Raw genomic sequence first — 13,460 nt, 5'->3', positions numbered from 1 at the left:
GGTGCCAAATGTGAATGCTTCAAGGGGAAAAAACAGGGCTATAATTAGTTATTTACAAATCCACGCTTGAATGAAACAAAGCTGGTTCAGTGTTGCAATAAAAACAGAGTAAAACAAACAAGATTAAGTGACTTACAAGTGAGGAAGGGTTATTTTAACTTTTAGGAATTGTAACTGAAAGCCGTGATTGTGCGTAAGACCCAGGGTTGATGTATTTTAGATAGTTTTCCTTATAAGAGATAGATTTTTGGGTGATATATTTAGTATATACACTACACACTCAAATTATGAGGGGATTTATTTTTAACTGAGTTTGGTTCTGGAACAATCTGCTCCATGTTTTTATTGGAAACATGGAAAGAGCAAGTTCCATGTAACACAGGTCAAGTCAGTACAATAGCGATCTTGACAATTTCCTGGAATACTGAGTAACATATTTTATTAACCCCTAATTTAAAGCCCACAATCTAGATCCATCACAAAAGTTCTAACAATATTTCTACCTCCTCCAACATAGCTGCTGCTGTTTTCCAGGGAAATTCTAGATAGGGGCATCTGCTGGAATTTGGAATGGCAGAGAAAGAGCATTAAACTAACAGCAAGACGAGAAAATTACAGATAAACCTTTAAGGGCATCAGATCCTAGAGCTATATAACCCTGCAATGGTGGCATGAGCCCAAATACTTCTGTGCCAGTCCAGCAATTTCAATTGCACATGTGCCTATAGAGAAAAGATTCATTTTCTAAGGGCAATTTGCCAACAATTTGAAAAAACTTTGCTAAACAATAGACGTCCGTGGACCCAAGCTGAAGAAAGCAACACCAGAAGTTACTTGATAGATACAGTCTGGTCCAGCCCACATCAGCGGGACAAGACACATTTTCCCTTCACCAAACATACTTTCCAAACCTCTTACTTTCGCTTCTCTGCAGAACAAAGCCCTCTGCAATTTATTGACAGTCTTGAAGTCTGGCATGCAAGCTTGGAGTTGCAATACTAGCTGAGTTTTCACCATTACCCCAAGAGGGTCCTGACCCCTATTTCCTATTCACTGTAACTTCCTTTAGTCCTAGATTAACTATCAGGCTTATGGCGGTTTCTGCTATGTATGTCCTGCGCACACCTGAGTGGATAATTCAGACGCAAGGTAAAGCAAGGTAGTGGAATGCAGACTCCCGATGCCGTCTGTGTTCATGGTGGCTCGGTTGTGGTGCCCTGCTCAGACCCCTGGTGCCCTGCCTCGGTAAGGACTACAGGTTTTAACATTAATTATAACAAAACACAGGATGAAACAAAGAACAGAAAAGCCTAGCACTGGAGTCACCATTTTGTCCGTTCACATCTTGCCTTTCTTATGCTTCAGGATCAGTAAATTCCCTGTAACAGGGTGACATGACTCTCAGTTTGAGAAGCAGGGCGTTAGGATGCTTCCAGTAACACCAGTTGCTTATTGTGCTGCTGCAAATCAAAACCTTCACAGAGCAAGAGCCTCCCTGTGTGGCAGTTGTGTCAATCACCCTGCAACTGCTGCTGCTGAATGTTTGCAGGATACTACCAATCCAGGCTGTCAGTTGTGATTATGTAGTAAAACAGGGATGCTGTACCAGAGGGAATAAAGTGTGTTTGCGGGAAAGACCCCAAACAAGCCACTGTTTGTACAACAGAAACTGCTGAGGGCCATTCCGTAGCTGCTGGCATGCCTACAGACACATGCACACACCCCCACGTGCCATCCATGGGAATTCCTAAAGCACATTTGAACATCCAGTGCTTCTGTTCCTCTGCAGAACGTTTCAGGAGGCACTGCTCCCAGGGGCACAGCGAGCTGCAGTCACCGCACGGCTCAGCTCCTGGCCGCAGCGCTGTCCTCCTGCTCCCCACGCAGAAGAGAGCTGGTGCAGAACAGAGGAGCGAGGCAGGCGCTTGGAACCCTGCTGTGGGGGCTACACCGCACCGCAGCTCTCCTGCTCCTCACAACTTGAACCTAACCTCCATGTGCCAAAGAAGGGAAGTTCTTCAAAGTGCTCTGCTGCCCAGAGCCCAGCAGCATGTCACAGCTGTATGGTAGGAGGTCTGTGGGGCTGCCTGCCTTTGAATTCCGTAGTAAGAAATAGGGACTGGTGTAAATGTCTATTGTGACCAGTCCACAAATACAGCAGAAGGTGAAAGAGATAACAGGGGAGGAATAGCTCCAAAAGAAAAATAAAATAAAAAGGAAGTGCATGGACGTGGAGCAGACACAAGAATATTTATGTTTAATAAATATTTCATCTTGATTCACTTTTAATCTGAAGGGGAAAAATAAATAAAATATGCTGGATTATTGTCATTGCTTTAATATTGTATTAATAAGGCCTGAATAAGTTATCATTTATGTATTTCAGCGACCTGCCACGGTAAGTGATATCAGTTTTAATTTCCATTTAATAAACATAGTTTGGTTTTACAATGTGTATAAATTTCAGATAAAAAACACAGCATGGAATAATTGATTGAATGTGTTTAATCAATTCATTCAACTCATGCTGTGAAACGGAAGCTTATTACTGGAGTATGTTTTTACTTAAAATCAAACACTATAGCTGCCTCACAAACTAAGTCAAATTGTTTTTTCACCTAGCAAATTCAGTTGAAATATTCTATCGCAATACCCCACTCTGCCTAAGACGACCTTCCCACGAGTCCCCCAGCAGCTGGATTTGCAGCGGCGACCTCCCCGCAGGTCCCGCACGCCTCCACGTGCAAAACCTCAGGCGCTGGCCCGAGGAGGGGGTGCTGGGGTGCGTCTCCCTGCTTTGGTTTCCTTCTTTATGCCCATCTTCCCCCTCTGCTCACTTACACTGCTGAAAACCCAGCCGGCCCTCCCCACTCCCTCCTAGTGACAGCCCTCGTTCTTCACATGAGCCTTTTGCTGCCTTTCCACTCCTTCCCCTCCACCCCAGTCCGTGTCACGCCGTCCTGCTTTAATTGCCCTTTTCACTGTATCACAAACAAAACTTGCAAGCCAACTTTACCCAACGCATCAAGGTTTTCAGGAGAGTTACCTATATGGTGGGGAGGGGGAAAGGTCAAGGACACTGTACTGTCTACACGTTTGGAAGCAGCAAAGCGACCACAGATGTCAAAACAGGAAAGTGGCTGTGGGACGCAGCCAGGCCCGGCTGAAGAAACCCCAGCCAAAAGCCAGGTAAGGTCACCAGTCAGTCCGCTGTGTCTTGGCTTACAATGACCAGCTCTACAGACCCAAATAATCAACAATTCTTACCAAACATTGTTTTCAGAGGGAAAATAGGAAACGTCCAAGAATTTTAGTTCAAGAATGACATATAATTATTAATAGTAAAATCTAAACAGAGGAGTGCATCAGGGCTAGGATGAAATTATTTTGAGACAGACCTTTTTGCTCCAAGAACATGCTTAACAATATTTAACACAACCAAGAAAACAGCCTTTGCCAAAAAAATAAAGGCAACTATCCCCTCCCCACCCCCCTTTGTTTTTTTATATATCAAACTTTGACACAACTTTACCCTCTGGGCATCCTGCAGGGAAAAAAATGAAAACTAAACAGAAACCCCACAGTACTTCCTGGGGTGACAGATTTAAGACACCTTTCCTTGTTGTGAGAAAAACTGGCTGGTACCTCACCTGGTGCGCCAAGGCCCTGAGGATGTCTTGTGTAGCAGCATCAACAGCATCCTGGTTAAGCATCAACAGCGTCCCAGTGATGTTTGGTTCTGGATGGAGCAACAGGTCCAAGGCGGCGACAGGGGCATTCACTGCAAGTGAGCGCGGCACAGCCTGCCCGCCCTGTATGCAACGGTACAGCACCATCAGGCACCAGGTGTGCCAGCCTGCGAACAGACAGAGGAGGTATATTTAGTGACGTTACCTGATGCTCTAGAACTAAATTCCCCCTTTTATATACTTGGAAGTAATTAATAATGAAGAATTGTTGTCCATCTATTGCGTGCGGGAGCTGTGAAGAAATAGCAGCATTTTAATAAAAGATATTTTCAAATATTTAGACTATAATTGATTTATTAAAGGATCACTGTACTGATGTTATAAGCTTCACCCCAATTTACCCCTCACCTAATTTGTTAAATTTGCACTTTGGCACTGTTTGGAGGTTGATTTCATGTGAACAGCTACACGCAGAAATGATATACATAGCACAAGGGGGGGAAAAAAAGCTCCAGAAAGGAAGCGATCACTTTAGGGTGATCAAATTCAGGCCAAGGACACTAGAAAAACCCTTTTTTCTTCCTGGTAGTTACTTTGCAATTGTTCTGCTTTGTTTTAATGCCTTCTCATGAAAGCCCTAACTAACACAATACAAACTAACATAGTCAGGAGGAAAATAATTTGTTTGCAGCTTAAACAATTATTTTAGAAAAACGTGCATGTAGAGACATACTCAATGTGTTCCAGAAGGTAGATAGAAAAGCAAAATTTCTTGCCACACTTTTTCCTTTTTAAGAAAAAGAAAAGAAAAAAACCCTGTTGTTTCAATAGGTCTGTTAGTTCAGAGGTATTTGAGGCTCAAGTCTGTAGTACTGCTTGTATGAGAGCTGGTTCCTAAAGATCCACAGCAGACAACGCAGGAATCTTGAATTCTTTTCAGGCACAAACTCCTCTGTAATCCCGGAAAATCCCCAGGATGCGCTGCCTTGATCTTCCCACCTGTAGCACACAGCCAAGGCTGATCTACATCCTGTGCTGTTCCAGAAACATGATTGTTTGTCACAGTGACATTTAAAACCTTTAACAAACACAAGAAATAGTTGATAACTGCCACCAGAACATGAGGTGTTCCTGGTGTATCCACCCTGGAGGCAGACTGGCTGCCTGGAGATCCCCCAGGCTGCTCCAGAGGGGCAGCACCGAGGGGTTGGATGTACCAGGCAGAAGGCAGCTTTCCCGTACGTCTCCTGGCATTCACAAGTAGAACTTGGCTTTGGGGGTGGTGTTTTATTGACAGACTCCCTCTGTCCCAGGGTGCTACAGAAGGAAAGAGAAAGAACCAAAGAATGTGGCGAGCTGTCCTAGGAGGAAACACAAATGAGGACAAATTCCCTCCTCTCGTTTCAAATGATTTTTCTTCAAGTTATTCGATGTCGTTTCAATCAAATGTAAGCAGAGATTTCAACATGTTTCTTCTGAGAGTATTAGCCTCTTTAACAACTCCTTTGGTCTCTCCCTCCCCTCTGATTTCCCCAAATGCCAAGTGGTCCTCCCTTAGTTCCACTCTTTAATTGTTCTTTCAGCCTTTTGTAGTATTATTGTTACCCTGATTGTGTTGGTGCTGCTTTCCAAACATAGATGAGTAACAGTTCCTGCCCTTAAGAGTGTATTTTTGAAATAAACCTTCCAAAATCTCCACCCAAGACAAAACACACCAATTACAGCTGCAACAGTCTTCAAAGGTTTTTCAAACTCTCTGAATTCTTATCTCTGATGTGAAGCCAAACACACACCTTTTACTAACGTAAAACTAAGTGATGCCTTTCCCAAAAAACTAACCTTGCATTACTAAACTGTTCTTAAGGATCTGAACTTCCCCAGAAACAAAAATCTTGAGTTTTAGACCTTTGCCATGCCTTATCCCCATAGGCACCATATACCTCGGAAAGTACAAAAGGATCCCTGCGCCCCAGCCTGGGCTGGTTTACCAGCAGCATTTATTACATGGCACGTGTATGATGGGCACAACCAACCAGGCATTGCTGACGGAAAGCTGAGCTGTGAAAAGGTAGTTAGCAGTTTAGCAGTTAGAATGGAAAGTTAAAAGGCAAGGCTTAATGAGAAGTCATGCAAAACCACAACAGAAATGCGAAGTAATTAATTCCAATTAGAGCAAAGAAAGAAGCTGAAAATTACTCAGGGCAGTCAATTCACTTTATTATACAGAAGTTTATTTCCATAGCACATGCACACAACATAGTTTATTTGGTTCTGTGTCACTCTAATGCACTGCAAAATGTAAACTCCACAAGCTAATCAATCTATGAGTGCATTTTTCTGCAAGACCTAGGAGGGAGAATGATTTCATGGAGTCATTTAAAAAAACAAAAAAACAAAAAAACCCAAAAAACCAAAACAACCCCCCCCTCACACATAAAAAACCACACACCCCACCCCCCAAAAAAAGACATTAAAAAAAACCCTCCAACAAAATAAAAGCAGTCCAGGTATAACTGCATTTAAGAGAACAATCACCTTTGAATATAAAATTTAGCAGTTAGTTTAGGAATGGGTCTTGTTCTGTATTTGCTTTTGAAGTTCTGAGCATAGAGATGTGCTTGGTGATATCAACGCACTGTAAAACATACCTCTTGAGCACACTGATCGTTGATTATTATCAGTAGGTTGGTGGGCACAGATTCTCCTGACTTGTTTTGCTACTGTGTAATTTCTTCCAAGCTACACTGAAAAAAAACACTTACTTGAGTCATGGGAGAACATTTTCACAGCCCTTGGTGCACAGAAAGTTTTACTGCTGAGCTTTCAGAGGCACTTAGCTCACCAGGCGGATACTCAGTCTATTGGGTCGCTGAACTGTAATAAAAGACATCATTAAGTGAAATATTTGATAGAGGTACTTGGCTCATTGGGTCAGTGGTTATAGTTATAAGGAACTCTTTGTGAAGCTAATAGAGAAAAAAATGCTCTTTTGATTTCCAAGACCAGCCTCTCTTTTTGAAGGGGGATACATAGCAGTTTCTAGTAATACACATAATAACTTAAGACATTTTCAGGAAGACCACACACTGCCACTGTCAGAGCTGCAACAATGCTTAGGTCGCTGGCATGTACAACCAGACCAACGTCAATAAATTTATGTTACAAAACTTGCCAGGATCCCACATTGTACTGTTATGATGAAATTGCTGAGAGTATCACTGATATTTAAGAATTCACCCTCCAAATCCACTGCAGCCAGACAAATCCATTGAAACATCCCAGTTAACACAATTTCTTTCCAAAAGCATGACAATATCCCCCCCTATAAATTACCAGAAGCTTCTGTTTCTCACTCTTCCTCTAACCTCTAACAAGCAGAGCATGGCACAGCAAAGGTTTCAGAAACATTAAGCCTGTGAAGCCAGAGTGAAAGGTAATGGATTGTTTAACAATATTCGGGCAAATGTGTTGTCAATGTAGTAGCTAAATCCAGCTGCAGGAGAAGAGACAGGGTCCTGCAACACAACTTCTACCTTTCCATGGAGAAAGGAGACTGATCTGGAAATAAATCCCTAAGAAAATTCAGCTTTGGGCCTCCTAGTTCAAGGACAGGTAAGAACGAGTCTCCTTTCTTCTCTGCTGCTGCCAAGGATTTCCTGATGAACTACGTTGTAGATGGTGGAGTAAACTCCAGAACTGTGGGGAGGGTCCCCACGTGCTTCACATCCATGGCTCCTCGGAGAGGAATCTCAGTTTCAGAGGGACACTTGACATTTCAGATACAGCCAGGTGGACTGGATCAGCTTGTGACTGGTGGCATATAATTTAGTAAAAGGTAAAACAACAGAGCAGAGCTCTTACAGCTCAATTATTTTTATTATTTTTTCTTCAAAATCATGAATTTCAAACATTGAGTGTGCTCACACTTCAGCTCTAGCTAATGCAGCACGTAGTAAGTACGTTAAACGTGAAGAAGCAACATGCAATGCCAAACTATTTCCATGCGTTTTTCTATCACCTCCCCTTAGCAGTGAATATTTTTGTGTTTGGAGAGGCTGAAATACAGCACATCTACAACTGGGAGGTACTGCTGTCTAATAATATCACTGGTACAATCTCTATGATAGTTTTTAAAAAATAAATCCAATTTCATCCATTGTGCGGGAAGCTGTATGTTTATTGCTAGCATGACAAAGCCCTGACCTGGCTAAGTGCCTAGTTTAATGCTTGATAAAGGAATAGCAAGCAAGAGACAGCACTGCTCTCGTACTTCCCTACCACTGCCCATGCGAAACAGTTCAGTTGCTTCACTGCCTCTCAGTTTTCCAGGCTCTGCTACTTTCATTCTTATGCCACCTCCTGCCTTAATTTCAACCATTAAAACACAAATAATAACCACAAAAAAAAAAATCCCACAGTTTTCTGAGAATCCATTTACCCATCTGCTCCAAGTCTGGTGGCATGTCACTAAACCATCATTAAAATAATTGCTTCTAACAGCAGGTTATAAATGACACTCAATCGAAGAATACAGCTACTTGTATATTGGAGGAATACAAGCATTGTTTCTTAAACAATTCATTTGCTACTTATGATATGTAAATTCTGTAAATAATGCAAATTTAAGGGGATGAATCCACCTAGGATATTTTAATCAGCACATTTCTGCAAGAAGGGGATTGTGGTTCTACTGCTGATCTCATCCTGCTCTATCACCAAGCACAAATGGCTTTCACAGCCCTTTCTTACACAGCCATCCCAAAAGAAACAGGATCAGATGGTAGAATCAAACTTCTATTATCATAGAATGGTTTGGGTCAGAAGGGACCTTTAAAGCAGGTCTAAGGCATCACTGATGAGATGTCAAGTTCCCACATCACACAGGCAGCCCTCTTGGTCCCAGAGGTAGTCACTTGATACCAGCCAACCTCAAGCTCTGCAAGAGCAATGACAGACATGCAGCAGCAGCAGCAGGTCCCCAAGCACGGGGAGACCAGCAAGGCAACATCTGTTAGGTCTAGGGACTGATTCTTGTGACAAAATATGCCAAACTGTTGAATTACCTGTGAACTTATCACAGCCACCCACCGCTGCTACACTACTCGAGTTGTCATCTGTCCTGGTTTCAGCTGGGATAGAGTTAATTTTTTTCTTATTAGCTGGCACAATGCTGTGTTTTGAATTTAGTGTGAGAATAATGTTGATGTCACACTGATGTAGTTGCTGCTAAGTAGTCCTTACCCTAAACCAAGGACTTTCCACGTTTTCCATGCTCTGCCAGTGAGCAGACACATACGAAGCTGGGCGGAAGAATGGTCAGGACAGCTGATCCAAACTACCCGAAGGGATATCCCATGCCATAGAATATCGTGCTCAGTATATAAACCGGGGGCAGTTGGCCAGGGGCTCTGGTCACTGCTGGAGAACGGGCTGGGCATCGGTCAGTGAGTGGTGAGCAGCTGTGTTGTGCATCACTTGGGGTTCCCCCCGGCCCCTTTGGGTTTTAGTCCTCTCTGTCTCCATTTCCTTACAATTATTGTATTGTTATTGTATTTTATTTCCATTATTAAATTGTTTTTATCTCAGCCCATGAGCTGTACCTTTTTCCCTGATTCTCCTCCCCATCCTGCTGTGGGAGTGGTGGGGAACAAGCAAGCAGCTGTGTGGTACTCAGTTGTAGGCTGAGGTTAAACCATGACACCATCAAAGCCAACAAGACACACAGAAGCCATTGTGACTGAAGAAACCATTGGAAAAAGTCTGGGTCTTGCTTGTTTGGTGTGGTTTTTCTCTCACTTCTGTATCAGTAACAGTGTGACAAACCTAGCCGCAAAAACCTCTCCCAGGACAGTCACCCAATGAAACACTCCCCCAGTATTGCAGAGGTTAGCAGAAAACACCTATTATTTCCCAGACTAAATACAAACAAGCCTGTGTTTCTGCTACTAAGAAACGTAACTGTAAATTCCCTTTCTGCCTGAGGGAGGAGGGCGTGAGGCCCGTGTACCGGCCAGAGCTCAGCCCTAGTCCTGATGCTGGAGCACATCACTGGCATCCCAATTTCAAAATATCAGAGGAGCGGTGGATGAAAAAAGTATATCTTAATATAACTTTCCTCATCATATTTGTTTCCAGAAGAATTGCCTCTCACAACCAGCTTCCCAAGATTTTCTTCAAGCTCTCCATCTAGGCTTTCACAAATAAGACAAAAATGTTACATAAAGCCAAGGTCATACCAGCACTGCTAAAGGACACCAACATGACTCCAGATATCAGCTTTCATGCTGGAAAACACTGTTCCATTGGCATGAAAAGGATGTAAACCTATACACACAGATCTGTTTTAATATCCCAGGTTGGTAATGCCAACTATAACTGCTTCTTATTATGAGAGATGCCTGGAATACCCACTGACATCATAATTTTCAGTAATTATAAGCAACAGTAGTGACAGAATCAGCAGAACTTAACCATGGCAATAACTATTACAGAGATTATAAAACATAATTAATTAATTAAAAAAAAAAAAAAAAAAAGCCAAACCAAAAAGTAGTCTGTTAAGCACTGCGAATGCATCACAGCACAGGCTCTGCCAAGTCCAGTTCATGCACCAGTGTCTTCCACAGGTTGTGGCTGGGGCTGCTGCAGGTGCCATCTCAGCTGTGCACAGCCAGGGGAACTGTCCTGTAGTAGGAATCTTCCACATAGGTTGGGTCAACATTTCTGCAGTGACTGTGCAGTAAATAGTGAAGACTTTCTGAAAATTAAGCACTCGGTATGGTCTTAAGTCTGGGTGCTTGAGGATTTTCTTGTCTGGTTGGGCTTCTTGAACGGCAGGAAGGAGGATGGGGACCATTGGGGGGAGGAAGTTTGAGCATTCTCCATCTCCTCCCCACTTACACTAACAATGTCATTGCCATCTAGTGGTCAAGGTACTGTGATGGGGAAAAGGTGAGTAAAGTTATGCAGATACTGTTTGGAGTGAAAGCTGAGAAATGCAACTTTTTATACTGGCTACTTTATGCCTCTCCTCATAAAGAACAAAAGAGCAATTTATACTGGCAAGGTTGTTTTTCAGTACCTGGAAATATTCCTGAACTTCCTTCTCAATGGGTTCAGCAAAGAACGGTACTTATGTCTGCCTCTGCATCCTCCTGTTTCTAAACATGGTAGGGGAGAAAAAAAAATCCATAATGAGCAAACCTTACTCGCAGCTCTATAAATTACGAAAAAGAGATTCATTATATTAAACACAAATGTTTAAATTTAGTAAATATGTGCCATTGCAAGACCAGTGCATTTGTGATCTGGATTTCAACAAAATTAGGCAATAAATTAGTCCATTCAAGGGCATACACACAGTCAATAGCATCCATAACATCTACTACATTACAGTGTATTTAAAGAAGTCAAGAAATAGGAATTTTATAAGGATAAACACACACTTAATATCTAAAGTCTTTTTGTTAAAAAACAAGGAGATGGGTATTTAACATCATCATCATCATGCATATTTAACATGTTTTGTAATACCTTTTGTTGAAGTTTCATATCCAGTTCAGAGTGAGGGGGATTTTTCAGTTTCCTTCAGAATGCTTCTCCAAAGGGTATCCACAACTGGATATGTCCAGAAATGTCATAAAAACTAACTTGATGAAAGACAGTCACTGCTTACTAGAATACATACTACTTGCTTTTCTGAAACTACAAATGGTTGACATACACAACAAAAAAAATAACAAATAAAAGGCAAGGCAAAAGAACTTTTCTGTCTGCATAAAACATGTTCAATCTAGTTTTTCCAGAAAATGTGATAGCAAATTGCAAGGTGTAAGGCAAATTGCAAAAAGTACCTGGAAAAAAAATTCATGTCAAGACATTTTAGAATAATGCTGAAGTTTTTAATGTATTATATAGCACATAATGTGTTACTTTTTGAAAGGGAATGAAAAAACTTGCCATTGGTTCCAATAAAGACAGTTTCTTCTCCCCTCCCCATATTGTCTGTACAATCAGACAGAGATTTTGCAAGCACACAGCTCTGACCTCGGTTTTGGTCCCACCCAGCTCAAGTCTCTCTTCAGAAGCCCCTGCTTCTAAGATCTTCCTAACTTGTTCTCGCATTTAGAGGATTTTTTTAAGTTTCACTGTAGTTTTATGTATGGAAACATTACTTCATACACACAGATGCTTGTGTGCAAACCCAACCAATTGGTAATGTTTTGGGTAATGCATCATAAGAGCAATGGCACCTTAACGATGTATTACATTAATACATCATCAAAGCTATGACACTCTTATGATATATTAGTTTAATGCATCATAGCAGTGCCGTATCTTGGACAATGTATTACTCCAAAACATAGCAACAGCCAGAAAACTCTCAATATAAGTTTTGTGGTTTTTTCAACTTATTTACATCATATGAGTTTACAGTTTGGTTGGTTGGTTGTGGGGTTTTTTAATTTCTCAGAAATTACAGTGTTCACTAGGGACAGAAGACTGTAGTTACCTACTGATAAGTGCCAATATTCCTAAGAAGCTATTTCACAGTCCACTATCTAATACACCCTCATCCACAGAGTGGATTACCGTACCGGGTACACGTAGCTGGGGAGGAGGGGAGCACTGGTGCATGCCTGCTTTCTGCCCTGAGCCCCCATGCACGGTGTGAGGAGATGGGGAACCAACCACCCACTCTGCAGTCACACCAAAATGCTGCACACAACCAGCTCCTCCTTAAAAAGGCCAGCAAAGGCTCCATAAAATTAAGAGTTTCTTAAAGACAAACTTCCTCAAAAAGAGTTGCAGGAGAAAAGGTGAAATTTATTTCAAAAAAATTCCCTACTTTTAAACACTCTGCTCACATTTGCAGTGACGTATCAAAACCCCCACCAAAACAGTGAGATACGTACTCATCAGATTACTCACGCACCCTGCACTACCCACCCAACTCTCTCCTCTGCTGGTAATTTACGGAGAAACTTAACGAAATAAAAATTTAATCTTTTAGTTATTCATTTCATGACAGCAACATAGAGCACAGACCACTCTAGTGAGCTATACATTAAGTTACTAACAGAGATTATTTGTGGGAACATAGGAGGGAAAAACTGTCTCAAAAAGAGAGTCAGTGCAGAAGGCAGTAACACCAATCACCTGGCTATACAGGCAACGTTTGTACAGATAAATCCCTCTTTAATGTCTCTGATGTAAAAGAACTGCAATCCACTGTTCACACACGCTATGTAGGTCTCCTCCAGATGTTTTCTTGCATGATTGGCAAAACCACACCAAAACCAGTCTGACCAATGAGTCTATATGTCTACAAAGTAAATCAGGTTATGTAGGCATGCGTGGTTTGGGAAGGGATGTTTTACAGAAGTTCAGAGGTCAAAACCAGAATACATGCTGGCACATAACAGAAGAAAAAGTACAAAAGTTAAAACAAAGGACTTGCAGCAAAATAAAGACAGAAAGTAGAAAACAAAACTATCATCTGCAAACAAACAGGTAAGGAAAAAAAAAGCCAGAAAGAAAAGAAAACCAGAATCTTCACAGATAAAAATAAATGGAAGGAAAATGAGAAGTGTCTTCCTCAAAAATCTTTCAGAAAAACTAAACCCAAACAACAACAATGGCAAATTTCAGAACCGTGGCTCTCTGCCGCTGTCACTCCTCTAGCACAAGCAAAAGCAGAAACCAGAGCATGGATAGGGAGCTCTTCGAAGCGTTACTAATGGTGCTCGTTGTATCTGAAGCTCCCTCTTT

This window comes from Falco cherrug, chromosome 12 (genome assembly GCF_023634085.1).
Source record: "Falco cherrug isolate bFalChe1 chromosome 12, bFalChe1.pri, whole genome shotgun sequence".
Taxonomy (NCBI): Eukaryota; Metazoa; Chordata; class Aves; order Falconiformes; family Falconidae; genus Falco; species Falco cherrug.
This window is presented reverse-complemented; position numbering follows the sequence as displayed.